Source organism: Myotis myotis, unplaced genomic scaffold (genome assembly GCF_014108235.1).
Source record: "Myotis myotis isolate mMyoMyo1 unplaced genomic scaffold, mMyoMyo1.p scaffold_m19_p_10, whole genome shotgun sequence".
In the NCBI taxonomy this organism is placed as follows: Eukaryota; Metazoa; Chordata; class Mammalia; order Chiroptera; family Vespertilionidae; genus Myotis; species Myotis myotis.
The window spans coordinates 68,329,552-68,353,101 of NW_023416314.1; positions in this window are offsets into that span (position 1 = coordinate 68,329,552).

Genomic DNA, 23,550 nt, shown 5'->3' on the forward strand with positions numbered 1-23,550 from the left:
CATCGGGATCATATAGGAACCTGTTAGAAAAGCAAACTCTTACCCTTCCCCCACCACCCAGACCGGCAAAACCAAAAACTCTGAGTGATTCTGATGTGCATTGAAGTTTAGGAACCACTGGTTTAAGTGCCTGGGCAATTTGGTGCTTGTTTAGTTGCATCTGAATGCAAGTCTCATTGAAACCACCCCTCTGAGCTTTTACTCAAAGCATTTTCTCTGCCCAGAAGGCCCAATTTCCCCCTTCCCTGCCAGTCTTCCTTGTTAAATGATTCATTTTCATCCTAGAAACCCAGAATGGCAGAAAATTCAGCGGCTGCGATTTGGCAAGGTGGGTGATTATATTTTAGACTTGGTCTCAGCCGTCTTGGTGGGCTAGATATAGACGGGCACAAAGCTGCACGATTGTCCCATTTTTAAATATTTCTGGTTCCAGTGGGGAAACTCAGAATCAGTGTTTGTCTCTCTCCCTTTTACCTGAGACTAGAAGGAGGGTCTGCACGCTCCAGTATCCTTACTGTCGGCAGCCACAGTTCCCAGAGCTTCTCTTCTCAGTACGGCCACAATCTTGTCCTTGGTGGGCTGCTAGTATGTCGAGACAGCCATTTTAGTTAGACTTTGCTGCGTAACAAACCACGCCAAACTTGGTAGCTTAGAATCACAATTTCTTCTTTCCCTGACTCTGCCGTTGACTGGGCAGTTGTTCTGCCTGTCTTGTCTGTATTCAGCTGGGAGGTCAGCTGGACCCAGAATGGATAGCTGTGATGCCAGGCCCTTCTCTCTCCACGTGGTCCTTCCCCCCAGACGTCTTCACAGAAGGTGGTCTCAACACAGAGTTTCTAGGGGGCAAAGGCAGACGCTGAAAAGCCTCTAGAGACCTAGGCTCCAAAACTCACACAACCTCTCTTCTGCCAGATTCTACCGGTGGAGGGAGTCACAGGCAGCTCAGATTCAAGGTGTCGTTGTAAGAGCATCCAAACCTGTAGAGAATTTTTTATTTATTTGGGTCAAACTGATAATTGCTGGGAAGCAATATCTCAATGGATTGAGAAAATGCTCCAGAGAATGGGCAGTTTTGCAGCTTATTTATGCACTAGAATCAAAGGAAGAGGCATAAGGAGGGTTACATGAAATTCATTGGTGGTAGATGAAGCGGGTGGGACAGTGGCTCTCAACCTTCCTAATGCTGTGACCCTTTAATACAGCTCCTCATATTGTGGTGACCCCCAATTTCATTGTTACAAATTGAACATAATTAAAGCAAAATGATTAATCACAAAAACAATATGTAATTATATATGTGTTTTCTGATGGTCTTGGGCGACCCCTGTGAAAGGGTCGTTCGACCCCCAAAGGGGTCGCGACCCACAGGTTGAGAACGGCTGGGGAGGGAGCAAACAATGCCGGATAATCTCAGGAATTGGATAAAAAGTCAATGGAGAGACACATCTTTTACATGGGTGGACAGGATAGTTAATAATTAACATTTATGTCTCACAGAGGTGGTCGTTGGGGATCCAAGGTAACAATGTCCCATGATCTGTGAGGTGGGTGTGCACTGAGGGGTCTGGAAAAGAAAATTGCGCTGACATTCCAAAGGCATGTTAATTTAGATGCAAAAAGACAACAGACAGGCTCACTTCAGGTAAAGACTGACCTTTGTCAAGGAAGCTACACGCTTGGGATGTGACTACCCCCCATGACCTGCTTCTAGTTAGGAATTTTATATCCAGCCCATCCTATGTGGTTGCTTTCTGTCTCTGAGTTTGTAGGGCCCGCTATGCTGGCATCCCCTGAGCTGCTCAGGTTTAGTATGTGGCCCCGTTTACGTCCACAGTGGGGATGGAGCTACAGGCTCCGCCTCCACCTTCAGCGTAGTCACGTAGTCACGTGGCAGAGACCCAACGTCCTAGGATGGGAGGAATGGATGGCCATTAAACAGCTCACCACAGCATCTTCCTGGCCTACATTTGCTTTGATCCACAAATGGCTTCATGTTTCCTCTAATAACTTACTATTCCAAGTCCATTCTTGGTTCCTGTTTTTCTGTTAGTCAGGGATTGCTGAGCTGCAAGGAACAGAAAGGACTCAGACCAGCTCAAATAAGGTCGGGGAGGGTACAGGCATCATGCACATGGAATGGTGTCGGGCCTCATGGAATCTGGAGCTTTGAGGGACCAAGAAAGCAACTTACTCCCATTTACTCCCTCTCTCTCTCTTTCTATGTGGTCTGTCTTCTATGCCTCTCTCTCTCTCTCCATTTTTTTTTTCCTACTTACTCGGCATCCTTGTGGCTTCTCTCCTCCCCTGTAATTTTGGCCCAAGATACTCAAGTGAGAGTCTGTTGGTCTAGGGGGCAGAGAGGGCGCAAAAGAGAACCTTGCCAATTTGACTTGCTGTGGTGTCCAAACTGGCCCCCGTTCCTCAGTCCTTACAGACCCAGAGGCCACCAGTCATTACCCAGAGACTTCATGTCTCTTAATTCATGTTTTTATTAAAGAAAAATGGTTCCTGACCTCACAGTGGGCTGGCTCCCTGGATTAGCTGTTCATCCCTCAGCTCCCAATGTCCAGGAAGACGTGACATAGCAATGGCTTCCCAGCTGCGGTGGGCCTGGATTCTCAGGGCAGCAGGCTCCCGAATTCAGTCAGGACTTACCCTGGGATGTCAGGATCCAGAGAGACCTCTCCAGTGTGTCTCCTGGAGACCAAGGTAAGGGGACACCAGGAGATGGTCTTGCTGGTCAACCTACCAACTCTCCCCACCCAGGCCTTCCCTTCCAGGTCTCCTCAGGAATTGCTGTTTTTTTTCTCCTAGAGCAGTGATGGAGAACCTATGACACGCATGTCAGAGGTGACACGCGAACTCATTTATTTGGTGGATTTTTCTTTGTTAAATGGCATTTAAATATATAAAATAAATATCAAAAATATAAGTCTTTGTTTTACTATGGTTGCAAATATCAAAAAATTTTTATATGTGACACGGCACCAGAGTTAAGTTAGGGTTTTTCAAAATGTTGACACGCCGAGCTCAAAAGGTTTGTCATCACTGTAGAGGGTGAGCCGTTCCCAGTTTGTGATGGTGAGGTGCTCTGGGTCTGGCACGGAAAAGGGGCTCTCGTGCTGGTCCTGACTTTCATGAAGGCAGGACCATCACTCTATCTGGTTCTCCCCTGGCAGGAGGAGGAGGGGGAGGGGCAAAGGTAGGGAATGTCAATGCCTAATATAGTTTATGGTACTGGAAATCCTGAAAAAATGATGGCTGACTAACAATAATGATAGCAATTGGTAGCATATATCATTAATAACTAAGCTCCTTTAGCCTTTGTGTTTTGAGGGACTGAATCCCCTCATGCTTGCAGATGACTAGGACCCCTCAGCCTTGGGATACAAAAGTGGTATCAGGGTGTGGTGTGACTCAGTCAAGTGACACCTTAGATCTCCTTGATGACTGCTGCTGGTGGTGGTGGTTGTGGTGGTGGTGGTGGTGGGTGTGCAGCAGGCCTCTGAGGACCTGCTTCCAACAGTCCAGCTCTAAATCAGCCACGGCCTGAGGTGGGGTTCCTGCAGCAGGTTAGAGCCATGTCTCTGGGGCAGGGATCCCCACAGCCTTTCCAGGTATTTCTGAGGTCGGCTAGGTCCCTGTGAGGCCCCAGGCCCAGCACCCAGGTAGATCCTAGGAGGCCCTGGGTGAACTCTGGGGACAGATACCCATCCATGGATTCTGCAAACACTTCTCTTTTCCCGGCTTTCTGCTTGGTGGCCTCCACCTGCTTGGAGCACCCCTATTAGAACATGGGTCAGGAAAAAATGCAAATTTGTGACTCAGTTCCCAGACAGCAGCCAAGACTGAAGATCCAGGCATCTGTGTGCACATGGGGGTGGAGGCTGGCCCTTGCTTGCTGGCTTTGGAAATTGGGTGACTCAGATGACAGCTGTCGGCCATCCTGCCTCTGAGATCTAAAGGAGATGGTCTTTAAGGCCTTTGTTCCAACACCCAGTGAAGTTCAAAGCCTTCTCCTATACCGTTGCTAATTCCCAGCAGGAGCTGGGGGCGGCGGAAGCGTTGGTGCTCACCTCTGCTGGAGGTGCTGCCTCTGAGCTGCACCTCAATGACCCTGACATGAAATCTGCCTGGTTTCCAGAACAGCAACAACAAACATTTACATCAAGTACCTTCGAGTCAGTATCTTCTACTGGAAATTGGTTCGGAAAACCTGGGGATGGGCCTCCTCTCAGGATTTTCAGCCTCGTACCCTTCCCTGCTGCTTCTTCGCCTTTGCCCCGTAGCAGAGGTAAGGAGCACAGATCTGGAGCCAGACCCCCTGGGTTCATACACCAGCTCTGCTGATACTTACTAGCTCTGCAGCTCGGGCCCCTTCCCCTACCTCTGGTTGCCTCTATCACATGGGGAAACCAAAGTTACCTGTCCTGATGGCTGTTCTGAGGCGAGGACAAATTAAAAGAGTTAATGGTTGTAAAGTACAGCTAGTCCTCTCTTAACATCCTTTCATTATAAGGTTGATGAGGTGCCATAGGAACTTGGTTCTGTTTATATCAATTGACCTGCGGTAAATTGGTTTCATTATGTGTTGTTTCGAGAATGTTAAGTGAGTACTGACTGTACTCACGGGGATGCCTGGTTCGGACAAAGTGCTGTAGCAGCGACTGGTAAATCTCACCCCTTTCACTTGAAAACGGGGACTGATGACAGAACTTACCTCAATAGGTGGTTGTGAGCATGGCATGACATCACCTGTGTGGTGGACATTTGTTTTCTGGCTTTTGGTTGTGCCTGCTGCCATTAGCGTGACCGTAGCTATGGGTCCTGCCCCATGGCCACCAGGGTTCCTGACCAGTTTCTGAGCCTGACACCCCAGCTTCCCAGCAATGCTGTGAGCTCCCCAGTTTCCAACTGTGGCAGAGACCTCTGCTCCCCCTGGAGCGTCTCTCCTCATGCAGTAATAGAATATTTTGCTGGCCCAGGGGCTGCTCAGAATACAACTACATTGTCCAGCCTCCCTCCACCAGGAGTGGTCGTTGAGCAGGCTCTGTACTAGGCGTGTGAGCAGACAGATGTGTGCACCTTCGAGGGGGCCCCATGAAGGGCAAGGACAGCCTCTCCCCTGCCTCATTCTCCTTCCTGCCAGCTGAAATGTAGAGAGGCCATTGAGCCTTCCTGGACCACATGCTGAGGGCCTGAAAAATTCATAGAGCAGAACCACCGTAACATTTCAGCTACTTACTGAGAAAGAAAGTCATTGCCACCTTATTTAAGCATTGCTATTTCTGGTCTTCCTTTTCTAGTAGCCGCAGGCCTTATATATACCTCATACATCTCATGATTCTCTCAGCTGCTACAGCTGGCCAGAGGGGGTTCCTTTGTCTTGTTCTTTTCTGTTCTGTTCTTTTTCTTTCCTTTCCTTTTCTTTCTTCCTTTCTCTTTCTTTCTTTCTTTCTTTCTTTCTTTCTTTCTTTCTTTCTTTCTTTCTTTCTTTCTTTCTTTCTTCTTTCTTTCGTAATCAGGCCGCTGATTGCTGCAATATGCTAAGCATACAGTGTGCACATTCCTGAGTGGGGACTGAGATATCGGTAAACATTGTTCTGTTATTCTGCATCATTCTGCACTCCCACTGTTGTGGATGCCCTGGGAGCTGCACCCTCCCTCACAGGGCAGCGCCTCCCTCACTCTGAGGCTTTGGCGCGTGGCCCACAGTTCTTACCTTCCTCCCAGCACTTGTCAAAATATTTTTTTCCAAACAATGTTATATGTCCTCCTGTAACGAGCTCTGGTGCAAGCTGTTAATAAAAGTTCTTCCACTCTCATAAGTTTGTTTTGTTTTGTTTTGCCTGTAAGTGTGGTGTCCAGCATTTCTGTGCCTTTGATCTCTAACTGGAAAATAGAACCCAAGGGGCCTGGGCTTATGGCCTGTGGAGAGAGGCCTACCGGGCCAAGTTCAGCAGCCCCTGGGCTGAGCCAGGTTTTGGGTGGCAACTGGAGAATGTCCGATCCAGACGACCCCGAGATGCCAGGTGGAAAAAGGGAGGCCATTGCTGGATGTTGCAGAGTGAGCCAGGGACCACACCAGGACTTCTGCTTCCTGGCCAGTGATTCTGCTGCTGGACCAGAGGATCACCTAGGTCAGTGATGGCTAACCTATGACACGTGTGTCAGAGGTGACACGCGAACTCATTTTTTTGGTTGATTTTTCTTTGTTGAATGGCATTTAAATATATAAAATAAATATCAAAAATATAAATCTTTGTTTTACTATGGTTGCAAATATCAAAAAATGTCTATATGTGACACGGCACCAGAATTAAGTTAGGGTTTTTCAAAATGCTGACACGCTGAGCTCAAAAGGCTCGCCATCACTGACCTAGGTTGTTCCTATGCATGTGTGTGTAAGGGACACAGAAGCACCAGATATGGGTCCTGTCCTCCTGGGACTCACGGGCTCACAGAGGAGCTGAGACATGGTCTTCAAAGTCAATGCCATGGGGTAGAGAGCGATCATGACTAAGAGGGCTGTGGGCACCAAGGAGGGAGGGCTACGTGTCTCAGAGCGGGAGCACAAGGAGACTTCCTGGAGGAGGGGGCATATTAGGTGGTTCTGGAAGGATAGGGAAGTTAGGCAGGGAAGGCTTTCAGAAATAGGTACCTTTTATTCCACAAATGTTTATTGTGCTGGGTTGATGAGCGTGACAGAGATAGCCCTGCCTCCAGGAGCTTACAGTCTAGAAGAGAGACAATGAGTGAGCATAATAACACCGGCCAATATCTAATTGCAATTGCAAAGGATGCTGTAAGGAAGACCAGGAGACATCCAGCAGGCCCTGATCCCATTGGGATCAGGGAGGGGTCTTCGAGGAGCTGTCATTTCATCTGAGAGCTGGAGGATCAGTAGGTGCTATCATATCAGAAATGGGGTGAGTTCTCAGCAAAAGACACCTGCCAGCAAAGGCACCGTGTGTGGGACGGCCCAGGGCAAGGAAGAGTGCAGGGTGCCCAGAGCACAAGAGGGGAGAGAAGGTGCTGGCGATGCCGGAAGAGGCAGCCATGCATTCCGAACAAGGGAGTGAGGATACGAGGGCTGGCATGCCAGCTCCAACGAGTTTAAATGAAGTGAGTGTGGCCAAGACTGCTAGTGGCCCCTAATCTCCGTTCTTCCTTTCTTACCTGATCTCAGAACTCCAGTTTTTCTGCTGAGTATGTAGCCAGTCAGATTCAAGATTACATTTCCCAACCTCCCTCCCAGCTCTGTGGAGCCGTGTGACTAAGCTGTAAACACGAGTATAAACAAAACTAGAGCGTGCAGTTTTCAGGAAGTGTCTTTATATGGAATGGAAGAACCTTTCTTTCTGAGAGCTGGAATGCATGCATGATGGTGGGAGCTCAAGCAGCCATCTTGATCCATGAGTTAGGACCTTTTTAAGTGTAATGAAGCGACAAGCTAGAAAGAGCTGGGACTTGGACGGTCCTGGATCTTCTATGCCTGCCCTGAATTTGCCTCTAGGTTTTTCCACTTGTGAAAAACCAAAAGTTCTTATCCAGCATAATCCAAGGGCTTGGATGATGAATCAAGAGATAATGCAAGGTGCAAGTATTTTAAAGTATGGAAGTAAATACCCCCAAAATGCAACCCCAAAAGCTGAAAGTGCAGTAGTTGCTTCTGAAAACTGATGCAAGAGCTAGATAGAAGGAAGCAAGTATTGCTTAAAAAAAAAAAAAAGTACTATTTAATCTGTAAAGGTATACTTTGAAAATATAAAATTTAGAAAAACTGTGACGTGGACGTGGACTCTCCCTCTTTTAAACCCCTAAATCATGTGGACAGTATTCTCTGAGGGTAACACATAGGCTTTGTAGTCAAAGTGGCTGTGGTTGGTTTGCAATTGTATCCACTACTTAGTAGCTGTTGCCCAGGGAAGGGAGTGACTCTCTGAGCCTCAGTTTCCTCATCCATGTAATGGGTACATGAGTCTTCCGTACATGTTGCTGTGGAGAATTGATGCGGGTCAGGTGCTTGGCACACATCTGGCTCACAGTCCTCTAGGTAGTGTTTGCTGTGGTTATTTGTATTGTTTGTTCTGGGTTAAGCATTTGTAAACTCATCTCATCTCCCAGTGGTTCTCAAACTTGAGCGTGCGCCCATCACCTAGAGGGCTTGCTGAGAGATGGCTGAGTTTCTGGTTTGGTGGGGCTGGGCTGGGGCTGGGTCCCAGGGGAGGCCAGAGCTGTGCTGCTGCTTCAGGAACCACACTGCTCTGCTGCAAGGCTGCTTCGTGACGGAGCCAAAGTTGATCTTGGGAAACAGACTTACAAGAGGAGCTTCTTGGGGAGATAGCTCTGAGCGGGGCAGCAGCGCCTTTGTGGAAGGTTTCACAAAGGAAGTAACACTTGAGCTGAGTATTGACAGCCCGGGAGCAATTTGCAAGGCTAGCTAGACCAAAAGCACCCCCAGCGAAGGGAACAGCTAGTGCAGAGGCAAGAACTCGGGAGATAATATGGCACGTCGAGACACAGCGCCCATTTTTCCTAACTCCGCTGACATTTGTAGAGGGCACCGTGGAACGAACAGGGCGCTCAGCAGCCTGTTTGTGCGTTTGAAGATCGCTTTGAAGGGCTGGGTGATGAGTAACTCACCCAGGAAGGTGTGAGAGGGTCCGAGCTGGAGAGACAGCGAGAGCCTTGAAACTAAAAGGCTGCCATAACACCCTCCAGACAGGACGGCTTTGATGGTTCTCACGCATCAGTGATATCACGCGCGCAGAAGAGTACAGAGCCTCATTATAAACGCCTTTAATCCCTAACTGCCCCTTCCATGGGCGTCTTTTCACATCCTCGGGGCAGATGGGGCTTGGAGGTGAGCATTCCCAGGGGGTGCTTGCGGGGAGCAGCAGGGCAGACTCTAAAGTGATGTCCGAACCCGAAAACCCAGGTGGCAAGTTCACTCAAGGGCACAGCTTTCCTCTGAGGAGGCCTCCTCTGCCCCTGGTTCCTCAGCCCCTTCTCCTTTCCCGCCTCCATCTCGCCTGTTGCCTGGCTGTTTTCTGCTCTGCTGTAAATCTCACCCCAGAGAACACAGTTAGTCACTGGCCTGCAATTCCAATTACACATTAATGGAGGGTCAACAGTGACTCACCCAGCCGGTCTCCAGCATTTGAAGGTGCCCATGCTGAGCTCGGGTCCCAGTTGGCTGCGAGGGGCGGGGGGCCATCCCTCTCTGGGGAAACTGCAGGCTGGATGCCTCCAATTGCCACCACCTGCATCCATGTCCAATGTTGATTCAGTCCCTATTGTGTTTAAGGCTAGTTGCTGCAGGGCGAGGTTGTGGCTCTGTCTCCTCTGGCCAATGATCTCTCCTATCAAATGCCTACTAATGCCCGCCCAGCATGGCTCCATGGTTGAGCATCGACCTATGAACCAGGAGGTCACGGTTCGATTCCCGGTCAGGGCATATGCCCGGGTTGCGGGCTCCATCACCAGTAGGGGACATACAGGAGGCAGCCAATCAATGATTCTCTCTCATCATTGAGATTTCTATCTCTCCCTCCCTCTCCATTCCTCTCTAAAATCAATAAAAACATATTTTTAAAATGCCTACTGTACGAGGTCCCTGTGCTAGAGCCTTTCCGCACATTGTCCTGAAACGAGGTAGGCACTAATGGGCCTACTGTATAGAGGGGAAAAGTGAGTTTCAAGCAGCTTAGGTAAGCAAGGCCGCTGAGGGGACTATGGTGTATGGGTTGAGCATGCAGACTCTGGCATCAGCCTGTCTGAGCTCAAGTCTCAGCTCTGTTCTAACCGGCTGTGTGAGCCAGGGCAAGTTACTTCACTCTCGGTGCACCTGTCCCCTCCTCTGTAAAATGAGCGCTTCTTTGAGGATCATGTGAGCTGAAGTATGCCAAGCACGTAGAACACCGGCTGCCATGTTTGTGGCAGTTCTATTGCTATTATTAAATTAATTCATGGGCTGCAAGTGGCTGACCCTTGCTGGCTCCAGGCTCCTAGAATATTCAATCGATAGCCCGCACTCCAGAAGAGGGCTCTCATGGTGACCCAACCACGCTGGCACCCTGATTTGGACGGACGGCCTCCAGACTCTGAGATATGCATTTATGTTGCCCCTAAGGCTGGTTTCTGGGTGGTAGGGGAGTAAGGACACGAGGGATCACAAAGGTACCTGCACTCTGTACTTCAGAGTCAGACTGTCGTGGGTCTGCATCCTGGCGGTGTGACCTTGGTCAAGTCTCCTGACTCTCTGAGCCATAGTTTCCTCATCTTTAAAATGTGTCACGAGTGCTTTGAGGACTAGGAACATGATGACAGCTTAGTTCACCCAGGCTCCGGGACCACACTGCTTGGGTGAAATTCACAGTTATGCCATTTTCCAGCTGCATGCTTTGGATAAGTCACTTTCTTTCTCTGTGCCTCAGTTTCCTCATGTGTAAAACGGGAGTGGTGATGGCTCCCACGTCATGAGGGGGATGAAATGAACTGTCCCACTCAGAGCCCTTTGAATAGTACTTGGTGCAGAGTAGAAGCTACACAAGTGTGTGCTGAGGTTGTCATGCCCACAACCACCAGAGGCCTGGCACCAAGTAGGTGCTCAATAAACATCAGCGACGAGGAGGCTATACAATTCAGCCTCTCCTGTTACTAACTTAAAGCCTCCGGGCCAAGAATTCTCAGGCCAGACTGCTCATGAGAACAAGGTGGGGGATCCTCGGGGGGCCCACACCCGGAGAGTCTTACTTAATTGGTCTACACAGCACCTGACGCTGAATGATTTATTTGAAAGCTCCCCAGACAGCTCTAACAAGCATCTAGGACTGAGAACCGCTGAGTTAGAAAATAACTGGGGGGCTACTTGGAGGGGACATTCTAAGCAGAGGAGGGCAGGCCTCTCTGAGGAGGTGACATGTGGGCTGAGATCTGAATGGTGACAAGGAGGGAGCCAGACAAAGACCTGGGTGGGGGATGTTTCAGAGAACAGAGCAGGTGCAAAGGTCCTGAGCAGGCAGGCATGCGCTGGGTGTGTTGGAAGAAGAGCAGGAAGGCCAGCGTGGCAGAGAGGTCCGTGTGAGTTGAGGACCCACGCCCAGATGTCAAGTAGCAGAAACTGAGTCCCCTCCAGATGGAGGGGTAAGTTTAGCCCTTGGACTAGGCAGAGAGCAGCAGGAGGCATCACCGCTCATGTCCACAGCTGGGAATCTCTGTTGATTCAGGCCTCAGACTCCCAGGATAGTTTCCTCCCCTCCATCGGCCGAAGAAGGAGCCCTTTTGACAGCAAGGTGGGGAGTCATTCCAGGGTCCAGAGAGGGAGGAGGGGGAAGAGGCTGGCTGAGTGTGCCCCTGGGGCCCATCACAAAGGCCACTTGGGCTGGTGGCCCTCTGGCAGCGAGGGGCAGCAGGACTGCCAGGAAAATGCCAGTCTCCTGTGAAGGCTTCATTAATCTGCTCCTGCCGCCCGCTGCCGGGTAATGGCTTGGTGGGGAGCAGGTGTGTCTATTTTCTGGTACGATTATGTGGACAGTGAGGCAGGGGCCACAGCAGATGTGTCTGCTGCTGTGTGTGCGCTAGTGTAAGGAGTATCTGTGTGGGTGTACATGGGTGTCTGTCTTGTGCAGAGCGGCATGTTTGTGTGTCATCCTCGTAGGAGAGTATCCTGCTGGGTGGTATGTCTGTGTGTCCTTCTCAAGTCTGTCTGTGAGTCCATGTGTTGCAGTGTCTTTGTGTTTCTGTCTCACTCATATCAGAGCACCGTGTGTCTGAATCTAATATCACATGTGTGGTTGCTGTGGGTCTGTGTGTGTGCACATGTGTATACACATATCTGCCTAAATGAAGGTGCGGCCTGGCTCTCAAACCTGCAGCCTTCAGAGCAGGCCGGTCCCACCTCTGTGCCCCTGTCCTCAGCTGCTGAGTCGGCCACCGGTCTTGGCCCTGGGGCCACACAAGCACACATTGCTGTGTTGAGTCTCCTGAGAATACGTCTCAGTCCAGCTGCTTTGTCCAGGGCCGTGGCCTGGCCACTCCCCATGCCACATCCACATGCGTGCCTTGTACCGTAGGGCCAGACAGGGCCCAGCTGCATCCTGGCTTGGGCTCTGACGTGTGCTGGGCCATGAGGCCTGGCCTGGGGCTGCCTGAGCCCCTGTGTATTGTCTGTGCGTATGCATGTGCGTGTGGGCCCCACAGGAAGAGCCTGGCGGCTTCCCTATCAGCTGGGGTGCAGGGAGAGGAGCAGAGGAAGAGGAAGTGACTCCCCTTCACGGGGCTCAGGAAACGTCAGCCCAGGGCCAGCCAGGACCCAAGGATATGAGACCTTGGGGAGCCTCTCTAGTCATCAACAGGGAGGTGATGGGTTTCCATGGAAACATTTCACAGCTTATGCCTGAACCCTCACTCATTAGCTACTTGTCCAGCATGAGCTGAGCCTTTTCTCTGGGTCAGGCTTTGAACCTTGGCTGATATCAATTATGGAGTCTAATAATGAAGCAGCCCCATCTGTTCATACCACCAGCACAGGCTTCTTCACAGGCTCCTCCCACCACCTTGCAGACCCCCAGGCCTCCTTGCAGAGCCCCTGGGTTCCTGAGCCTCACCCATCCACCCCAGTCCCTCCTCAGGGCCTTTGTATGTGCTGTTTCCTGTGGCTAGAGCCGCCCTTTCTCCTGATCTCCCAGCGCCTGGCTCCTTCTCGTCATCTCGGTCTCAACTTAGAGGTCACCTCCCCAGAGAGGCCTTCCCTGGAGCCCTGTGAATGGGATTAGTGCTCTTGTAAAAGAGACCACCCCCCCCCCCCCCACACACACACACACCCCAGAGCTGCCTGGCCCGTTCACCATATGAGGATGCAGCGAGGAGTCGGCAGCCCGCACTCCAGAAGACGGATCTCATGGTAACCCAACCACGCTGGCACCCTGATTTGGACTGCTGGCCTCCAGATTCTGAGACAGGAATTTCTGTTGTTTGTAAGCCGCCCAGTCTATGGTATTTTGTTACAGTTGCCTGAACTGACTAAGAGAGCTATAGAGTGCAAGAAGCTAACTCCTTCTTTCTAGACCCACAAGGGGATTGCAGGGCCTTGGAGACAGTTTCTGGGGTGCCCGTGGATACCTGCCCCATGAGGTCCCTCCTTCCACTCACTGATTTCTGGTCCAGGGAGGGGCACTGGGCTAGGAGTGTAGCCCCCCATTCTCACTTGCTGTGTGACACAGGGTGGGTGTCTGTCCCTCTCTGAGCCTCGATTTTCTCCCCTGAATAATTTGGGAATTTGCACTTAACGAAGATCGCCTCTTAAGAGGACTTGCAGCTTCTACTCTTGCTGTCTGGGAACCTACAGCCACATGAAGCAGCCTAAGCTAACCCACTGGAGAGGCCAGGTAGAGGCAAACTGAGGCTGCCAGCCCTGCGGGGAGGCCCTCTGAGGCCAGCCAGGCCTCAGCTAACCTGCCACCTGACCTTCCCTTTTGCCTAAATCTAATCCAGCCAACACCACCTGGAGCAGAGAGGGGCCATCCCAGCCGAACCTTCCCCATTACTGAAGCCTAAATCGTGAATAATTAATGTTAGTTGTTTGAAGCTACTACGTATAGGGGTGGTTTGTTTCACAGCAGTAGATAACTGATACACCTGTCTGTCTGTCTGTCTGTCTGAATCCTTGGCCAGACTTGTCTTACTCTTCCTGTTTCCTGATCACAACAGAGCAGAGCGTTGTGAGCATAAAGCAGTTATGGGCCCTCAGGACTTAAGCACCTTGCATGCACCCTGCCTTCCAATACCCTCCCCTTAGGTTTTCAACATCACAAATTTTAGGGGGGTAGGAACACTCAATCTATAGCACCAGCCTCAAGCTTACTCAGCCAAAGACCCACTTTGAGCTAATCCCAAGGCTGACCTTGTCCCCTCAGTCATTCCAGGAGTCAGGATATTGGAATCCAAGCCCCACTGTGGCCCCGCTCCCGTCCTCCCTATCTCACCACCTGGCGATCTCTTCCATCAGCCCGTCTTGCATCCCTCCCCATAGAAAAACTTGCTAAATGGTCCCTTCCTGTGGAAGCATGTGCTCAATGTGCCTTGTCAGCTGACCTTCCTCACATCGGACATCTCTCGTGGTTATGTTTATTGTCACCTTCCCTGCCAGAATGCCAGCCTCTTGCAGGCACAGGCTGATTTCATTCACAGCTATAGCTTCAGTTTCTAGAACTCTGCCTGGCGCGTAGTAGGTGCTCAGCAAAGGTCTGTGAGAAACCCATGGAACCATGGTGTAGTGTCAAAGACTAGGAAGGATTTGGGTTTTGGTGGAGCCACACTTTAAACTCACATCAGCAGGGCTCCCATTCTGGCTTGGCCCTTATCTGCTGTGTGATCTTGGGCAAGCTGCTTGCCGTCTCTGAGCTACAGCTCTTCATATGTAAAACAGCAGCATGCTGGAGCACTGTGCCCAGGGCCTGTCAGACACTGCTTCCCAAGCCTCACACTGAGCATTCATATTCAGGTGACGAAAATGAGGACGAGGAAGTGCCAGACTCTTGCCCAAGGCCACCCACAGATCTGGGGTCAGGCTGCTCTCATATTTAAATTCAGATTCGTCTGCTTCCAAACCCACCAATTCTTTCTGCCTCCTGACCCCTAGTTCCGCATCTGCCTCATGAGGGTTGGACGAGAGGGTTCAGCAGGCCTGAGTGCCCCCCACTCGCCCACTGCCCGCAGCTGCAGAACCACAGCCTTTGGGGAGAATGCCAACTGAACGGGGTGGCGCTCTTTCCAGACGTGGTCTGGCTGCCTGATTAAGGCTCATTTCCAGGCTGCGACTGGCAGGCATTTATTTCCTTTTAAAAGGACAATGTCAGCGGCATATTTATGATTTAATTTGTGTTTTCTCCTCCACAACTCCCCACAAAACTACTGGAGGAGACACTGCAGTCTGCATGCGGCCTCCTCTCCAAGGGGCAACGCTGGCCTCTCACTGGGCTCAGAACAGCTGCCCCTTCCCTCAGCCCGTCTTGCACCCCCCACACCCACCCCTTTTCCTCTCAGAGTTGGGCTGCCAGTGTGTGCATGGATGTACCTGGGAAGCCTCAGCCCCTGGTCCTACCTCCCAGACCTGGGGGGAGGTGACCAGGAGGGTCCTCCCCCTAGAAGGGGTGGCTTTGGGGTCAGCATATTCTCCTGTTGTTCATTGCTTTCGTTTACATAACTTTTTGATTTGGAATCATTTTTTTAGACTCACAAAAAGTTGCAAAACTAGTTAGGAGTTCTCACCCTGCACCCAGGTCCCCCTAGTGATGATATGTAAAGTGACCGAAGGACATTATCCGAGTCAGGAAACCGGTGCAGGCACGCGTTACTAGCTCAGATGCAGACTCGACCAGTTTTTGCATGCGCTCCAATTGTATGATTTCTGATCTCCAAATTCCAGCTGTTGCCCAAGCTCCTGTTTAGAGTCAGCGGGTTAGGAGGTTCGTTAAGACAAGCTGCAGCTTCCAGCTCTGCTCCCCTCTCCCTCCACACCCTCCCCACTTTCAGTTCCTTCGGCAGAACATCTGTACTCAGCCCTATGGCTACAGAACATGCTTGTGTTCTTCTGTATGTTGTTCGGTGGTAGGCCTCGTCGCTGCTTCCCTGCTACAGTCCCTGTCCTTCCCTGCCCTGACCCACACTTCCTTCCCTCGCAATCTCCTCAAATAGCCGTGCCATAATTTGGGGAGATTGGTTACTCAGTGTTACAACTGAGCTTTTCATTTGCTTAATTTTCTATACGTTGATCCCTAATTTTTTTTTTTAACTCAAACTCTTTGCCAGCGGTTCAAAACTTTCTCGGGACTTTCACATCCAATGTTCTATCAATTTCATTGTTTGAAAGAGGTCTCTTCTGGAACCTTCTGGCCACTGAAGCTGGCACTCTGGGATTTCCCTCCCCCATCAGCCGAAGGATCCCTTCACCTCTCTTCTGAGTTGGAGTTCGTGCTTCCTGGATCCCAGGCTTCCTGTTTCCTTGTTCACGCCTTCATTTTATTGGAGCACATCCTTCAGTAGTTTCCTGAGAAGGAGTAGGTGAGAGGTGAATTTCTCAAGACCTCGCATGTGTTTGGGTGTCTTCACATTTTCGGCTTCACGTAGAATAAAATTGGCACAAAATTCTTTCAGACTTGTAAAGGCGTTGCTCCTTTATCTTCTCACTTCCAGAGTTTCTGTAGAGAAGTTGAAAGCCCTTCTGATTCTGTATTTACTTCTCTGGAAGTTTGTCGACTCTCCTCTGTGCTGCCAATGTCCTGAGATTTCCCATTGACCTTCCCAGATGGAAATCTGGCTTCATGTGCTGTGCTAATCACTTTGGACCTTGAGAGGCATGTCCTTCACTTTGGGGTAGTTTTCTTCAACTATTTTATTGGTATTTCCTCCCCACTGTTTTCTTCCTCTTTCTAGAACTCCTGTGATCTGAGTATTGGAGCTCCTGTACCAGTCCTCTAATTTTCTTATGGTGTATCTCCTCTTTCCAGTGGTTTATTTTGCTGTATATTCTTGAGAAATGTCCTTAACTTCATCGCCCAAATCTCTGGCTGAGTTTTATATTTTTGCTCTCAAATTTTTTCCAAGAGCCCTTCTTGTTCTCTGTGTTCCTTTTTTATGGCATCATGTGCTTTTTCGTGGATGCATTATCTTCTGTTCTCTCTCTCTGGATTTAGAGGGTTTTGTCTTTATTATGATTATATATTTTTATGACTTTTCTCTGTGCATACTGTCTTTTTCCATTCCAGCTCCCTTGGTCTGCAAAAGCTAACCACATGAGCTGTCACTATCCCGCCCCACTGTGCCAGACATTGCTAATCAATCATGACACTCCTTCCCACTGAACTAAAGAAGGATTTCTCCCCTTGGCACTATTGCCATTCGGACAGAATCATTCTTGGTTGAAGATGGGGGTGGAGGTGGGGTAGGACTATCCAATGTACTTAAGGACTTTGGCAGCCTCTACCCACTAGATGCCATTATTTCACCCCACCCCACTCATGACAACCAAAAGTGTCTCTGGACATTTCTGTCACATGTCTCCTGGGGGACAAAATTGCCCTTGGTTGAGAACTATTGGCCTAAACTCAACCTAAACATCTTTGTCAACATAATGCTCTCATAGCTAGTCAACCTGAGTTGTCCCATGGAATAAAACCTGTTTTGCCAACAGAGCTTAACACTTCATATAGTTTCAGAGCCTGGTAGGTCAATAACATAGTTTGGCAATTCTATGACCCAACTTCAGAGCCTTCTCTATGAGGGTGACAGCAAACCCAACCTGCCATTTCCTGACATAGAGGTCACAGCTGGACCTGAGGGCTTCAGACCTGCTGTGTTAAGTGTCACCCTGGCAGCTGTGGACTTGGTCCCATGGGCCTCCCAGAACCACCCAAATGTGTCGGGAATTGGGGCAGAGTTGTTGTTCCTTGTCTGCAGAATATGGAGAGAAGATGTGACCAGATGTTATCAGGGTTCTGACCACTCTTGACCTCAAGCTTGAACAGTGTCTGGCTGCAAGCAGGAAGTCAGAATAGCCTCAGAGTGATCTTCAAAGTGTCAACATGCAGTGCCCCAAGCTCCAACCGAGATCTTCTGAGTCAGCATTTTGAGGATGGGGTCTGGGACCTGCCTTGTTAACCAGCTTTCTGGGTGAAAACTAGTACCATGGGTAACACATGCAGACATTGACTCTGATTCAAATCCTGGTTGTGCTTCTTGGTAATATATAGCCTAAATAGCTAATATTACTAAGAATGGCTAATATTTATTATTTATTATGTGCCAAGCACTGTGCTAAACTTGACCGTGCATTAGCTTAATCAATCACTCGATGGCCAGTTTCATTTTTGACATGTTTTAGATGGGAAGCCAAGGCTTGGGGAGGTTGTGTTACTCAAGATCGCACAAGTGGGAGGCAGGGAGAGCTGGGACGTGTATCTGGGGGTCTGAGACAACATTCTTTCACTCAAGCCTTAAAAGCCGAGCACAGGCTCTAACAGCAGCGGGAGACCCATCCATACATGGTCATGTTCTATATCATTAAAGGGTCACTTTTGTTATTAACAACCCTGTGAGACAAGGATCCTTAGCCCACTGCATGAAAGGAAATGAGTCTCAGGGAGCCTTGACGACTGCTGCTAGAAAGTGGTAAAGTCAGGATTTGAACCCAAATCTGTGTGACTTCCAAGCCTAACTTCTCAAGTTTCCTGTGTTCAGTCACTCCACTGCCCTCTCTTGGGTCAGGTTTGACCCATACCCAGCATCTCACAAATAGCCAGGTGAGTTTGACCATTCATCCTGCCCCTTTGGGGATGTTCTAATGCTCTGCCCAGGACTTGATCCCATCCCATCTCCACCTTGACCCAGATAGCCATAGATACTCCATGGCATGGGAGTGGGTGATGTCAACCAATAGGGTGAATTTAGGGTACAAAGGTTTAGGATTTCTCAATTTCTCACTAATTCACTCATTCAACAAATCTTTGCAGGTGCCAGTCATGTGACAGGACTGAGGATGCAACAATGAACTAAAGAACAAAGCTTATGTCCTATTGGGATGAGACAAACTATGAAGGAAATTATAAATATGTAATTTAAAATAAGTTAGGCTAAGGGGAGAACAAGCAGCAGAAAGGGGGCAGGGATGGCCTCTCTTGGGAGGTGACAATTGATGGGATGACCCATAGGAAGCCAGGCAGTGAGCTGCAGGGACAAGTGGTTGGGGGGACTTCAGAAGTTGCAGGTGAGAAAGTGTGTGAGAGTAGGTGGGGGTGTCCACACAATGCGCCTGGTTGAGGGATTATGTGTCATTCCTGCGGAAATAGTCCTAGCCAAGGTCACTCAAGGTCTCCAAGACAATGAGGGGAAAAGGAAGACACCAGTTCTGGCCAGACCAAAATTATGTCACAACCGAGTTTTCTGCAAGGAGAGCAAAGAGACTTCCTTCCCTGGTAGCCCTGAGCACTTCTGGATGGGAGTAGGCCCAGGGCTGCCCTGCTCACCCCAAGGACAGAGTACTGGGAGAACTTTCAGACATCACATAGGAATTGAGGCCATACTCTGCTCTAGGCATTCTATTGGGGACTGTACACACTGCCTTGTAATCTGGGGGTAGGAATTACTGATTGCATTTTACAGTTGAGGAAACTAAAATTAATCTTATCACTGGAAAGTGACAGAAAAGTAGCTTGAGCCTAAATCTATGCAGAATCCACATTCTTACTATTACATGGTACTAAGAAGACCAAGAGCCTTAGAAGTGATTACCCAAACTGCAAGTTGAGAAGACCAGAACATCCTGAGCCTTCCCTACTTATTGACTACATGGATGATGAACGGATGGAGGGATGGATGGATGGAGGGAGGGATGGGTAGATGGATGGATGGATGGATGGATGGATGGATGGATGGAGGGATGGATGGATGGATGGATGGATGGATGGATGGAGGGATGGAGAGATGGAGGGATGGATGGATGGATGGATGGATGGAGGGATGGAGGGATGGATGGATGGATGGAGGGAGGGATGGATGGATGGATGGATGGATGGAGGGAGGGATGGAGAGAGGGAGGGATGATGGATGGATGGATGGATGGAGGGAGGGAGGGAGGGAGGGAGGGAGGGATGGATGGAGGGAGGGATGGAGGGAGGGAGGGATGGATGGATGGATGGGGTGGATGGATGGATAGAGGGATGGGATAGATGGATGGGATGGAAGGATGGATGGGTGGAGGGAGAGATGGATGGACAATGACAGACAGACACAAATAGGCAAGCAGACCCTTTTCTATAACTTTTATGCAAATGTTTTTAAATGTATTTCCCTTTTGTTTTAATATTGAAACTCTGTCTTCAAATGCTACCTGTGGGGAAAGTTGGGCATAATAAAAGAATTGCTCTGGATGGGGTTGGGGAAAGAGGTAGGCAAGTTACAAGAAGCTCTGCTCCTGTACCTCACCCTCACTTTCTGTAGGAGAACTAGAGACACCTTAACAAAAGCAAAGAAGGCCTTGGACAAAGGTGATCCAGAACATTCTGGTTTCAGAAACAAGAACAGACATATTGGGGAGGAATAGCTGAGTAATGGGACATCCTAGCCAAATCCCTAGCCTTCCTGTCCACATCAAATATTACTACCAGGTGGGTTAGCAAGGACCTGCCTAGTGAAGAGTAGCCCAAGGGAGCCCAGTGATGTCTGCTTCTAGCTCTCCTGAGGATGCATGAATGGGAGAGTTGGGTGTTACTTGCAACGCTGCCACGTTGCTCACTCAGCCCAGGGGCCCCGAGAGGAACAAATAACCCTGAGCAACCTCTGCCACCTACTGTGTCCCATTTGTGAATCAGACCACAGAGTGGGAGCTGGTCCACGTGACCAACCTCACTCACTGGATGCTCCTATGAGCTCCCCCAGAAGGTGGGACTAGCCAGACCAAGTAGGACATTAATTTGATTTGTCTGGGGATGCAGAGCCCAGGCAGGTTGAGAAATGCTTGGAGCCACTATAGCTGGGTGGGGGCAGGTGTTCTGTGTGCTGACAGCGGGAGACAGCACTCTCAGATGGAGTCCAGTCCCAGAAAATTGAAGGAGTCCACATAGACAAGACTCCCATAGAGTTCTTGGCAGATGACTATCCTAGTTTCTCTGTTGTACAACATTCTACTGAAAGAATGAGCTGAATGTTTAGGTACATGGAGTCAGCAAGACCTGGGCTGGAGTCCAACTCTGCCCTTGACTGATCAGATGACCTTCAGCAAGTTACCCATCTTTTCTGAGCCTGAGGTCAGAGAGGAGAATGCTTGGAGCTGTCTGGCCCGGTTATAGCCTATTTACTTAGGATAGGGTCCCAACTGCTTCGCATGACAGGCCTGGCTTCAGTCTATCTCCCGGTCTCACTGGGCATCACTGTCCTCTCTCTCCCTAGGAGTTTTAAACTCAAGGTTTCCTTGGGAGCACTCTTCTTCCTTCCCTCCTTTTCTCTCCACAGGGTGCCTTCTCTTATTTCCTTTTAAAGAACACTAGGTGCTGTACCAAATGAACCCCAAACATCCATGGCTTAAGGTAACAGAAGTTTATTTATTGTCCTCATGGCAGTACAAAGTGGGTGTTCCCGCCCTGTGGGTGGCTCTCCACCACATGGACTTGGGGATCCAGCCCCTTTCTGTCTGTGACTCTGTCTTCCCCCAGCATCCACGTCCAGATGGGGGAAGGAGATACCGGAGAAGACACACCTGCTTCTTAAAAGCCTTAGCCAGAGAATGGCACATACAACGTCCATTCATGTTCTACTGGTGAGATCTCATCACAAGGCCTCACCAGCAAGAAGAGGGCAGGCTGGAAGATGTAGCCCCTTCAATGACAAGTCTACACTATGCAGGGACAGCCAGCCATCTCGACCACATCTGGCGAGTTTCAGCTCCTCCTTCAGGTGTCCAGTTAAATGTTGCTCCTCTAGGAAGCCTGCCTTGAGTCTCCAGGTATGGGGATTAGGTGTTCCTCCCGTGTTCATCCAGCATCCCCAGCCTCCCCTGTGTCACACTGCACTGTGTTCTTGTTTGTGTCTAGACACAGAACATAAGCACCTTGAGGTCAAATTCTGTTTTTACCCCTGTTTACCTCTGAGGGGCCAGCCTATGTTATGCCTGGGACATAGTGGGCACAATATATTATTGGATGGATGGATGGAGGACAGACAAATCTTCCTCACGCAAGCCTTCAAGCTTTCTCATGCCTCAGTGGTTCTTGGTTCTCTGGAAGCTGGCAGTGGACTGGAGAATTCCTGGGTATACATTCTCATGACAGTGCTATGAAAACTACTGCTGAAGAGCCACCTGCCCAGGTAGAAGGCTGCTCTTCCTTCTGCTCCATTTCCTTCTGCTCCTGACAGTCCCGGGTGGGGCAACTGCCCCTGGGTTTCAGCCTGGAACCTGCTGCAGCCACAGGCTGGCTCCATTCCACGCCAGCCCCAGGTCACCTGCTCCCTTCGCTCTTTCTGTGGGGAGGGTCCCATGAACCCCACCAAACACCTTTCTCCCTTTATCTTTAGATTCACAAGGACTTACTAGTACAAAATTGGTATACTAACTATATCGGAGCTACATAGTAAAAGAACTGCATTTGAGTGAGAATTCAAAGCTTAAGCCAAAAGCTCTGATAATGAAAGTTTGCAAAACCTGGATTCTAGGCTTCTCTGTATGACCTTGGGCAAGTCACTTTATGATTTAAAAAAAAATTTTTTTTATTGATTTTGGAGAGGAATGGAGAGAGAGAGAGAGAAACATCAGTGATGAGAGAGAACCATTGCGCGGCTGACTCCTGCACGCCCCCCACTGGGGATCTAGCCCAAAACCCTGGCATGTGCCCTGACTGGGAATCAAACCATGACCTCCTTGTTCATAGGTCGATGCTCAATCACTGAGCCATGCGGGCCAGGTGGTCACTTTACACTTTTGAGTCTTATTTTTTTAATTAGTAAAGTAGGAACAATAAGAATAATTTCTATGTTGTATAGGAATGAGGAGTCCAGGAAGTTATAAATAGAATATCCTTTGACCTAGAAAGTGCCCTTGAGGTGTTCATGTTGATATTTTTGAGGGGGATTGATAAATATTTCCTTTCTTCCCACTCTGAGTTCTGAAACAATGGAGAAATAAGATAAAACAAATATCATTATTACCGATAAAGCGGATGATGGAAAATGTAGCTTATCTCCCTGGGCAAATGAGTGTCATGGAATTAGGCAGGAGTTCTGTGCCCCTCCCGCCCCAGGGCGGCTTGGGCTCCAGTCTCAGTGCTGAGATGGAGAGAGAGTGTGACTCAGAGTCTAACTGGTGATGGAGCTGACAAGGTTTGCTCATGGATTGATGTGGGTGGTGAGGGAAAGGAGAGAAACCAGGACGGCTTCTACGTTTGTAGTCTGGGGAACGGGGGATGTGGTGCATTTACAGAGACGAGAAAAATGGGGGTTCGAGCAGGTTACCTGGAAGGGAGCAAACCAATTCAAGCAGTGAAAGCCCACAAACTGCCTCGCTAGATCACAGAGGGCACTGACCCCAGTTGGAACGACCCTAACCCTGGCCACTCTCTAAATCCTGTCTTTGCCGATGTCCGTGATTGTGCCTTTAGTGCCCAAGGTCCCACAGATGAGAGTCAGCTAGAGGGGGTGGGAGCTGGGAGGCCCATTCAATGGCCCTCTGTCCCTCTGGAAGGTCAGCTGTCACATGGGCTTAACTCTTCTTAGGCCCATGTGGACCCCCACATTCCCAATGCAAGGGGCTCCTCTAAGACTTCTGGGGAACCACGCCCTCTGCAGGCCCTGGGACCACAGACAAATAGGACCCTGGTCTTACCTTTCAGGAGGGACAGCTGGGAAAGGCCCACCCATGCAGTAACCTCCCCTTAGAAGAGGCTGAATGGCTCAAACACGGGCCTGTGACTCCCTATCCAGTGCTCTTCCTACTCCTTCCATATCCCCTTCAGGACAGTTCTCTCGCCGCCCAGGACAGCCCATTCCCCAGGTGCCCCCTCT